The sequence below is a fragment of the Halyomorpha halys genome, unplaced genomic scaffold (assembly GCF_000696795.3).
Source record: "Halyomorpha halys isolate HHAL.00 unplaced genomic scaffold, Hhal_1.1 Scaffold1950.1, whole genome shotgun sequence".
Lineage (NCBI taxonomy): Eukaryota > Metazoa > Arthropoda > Insecta > Hemiptera > Pentatomidae > Halyomorpha > Halyomorpha halys.
The window spans coordinates 2246-2589 of NW_027109604.1; positions in this window are offsets into that span (position 1 = coordinate 2246).

A 344-nucleotide genomic window follows, 5' to 3' on the forward strand; every position below is an offset into this window, starting at 1 on the left:
ATCCCTGAGACTATGCAGGCCTTAAAGAGAAGATACTTTTGGTGGGGGATGAGGAAGACTATATCGGAGACTGTAGGAAACGGCGAGGTTTGTTCACGTACTAAATATGACAGACATCCGCCTAAAAGAAGACAGGAGAAGACACCTACTACAGATGCACCGCTAAAAGATTTACAAGTTGACACATTTACATGGAAGGGGTACAAATGGGTGATCAAGATTGACCTCTTCAGTAAGGCGGCAATGGCGTACCAGGTGCAGGAGAGGTCTTCGGAAGCAGTGTTAGCAGCTCTCCGCTTGTGATTTCAATTCTACGGAGTTCCAGAGCGCATCTCTTCAGATTC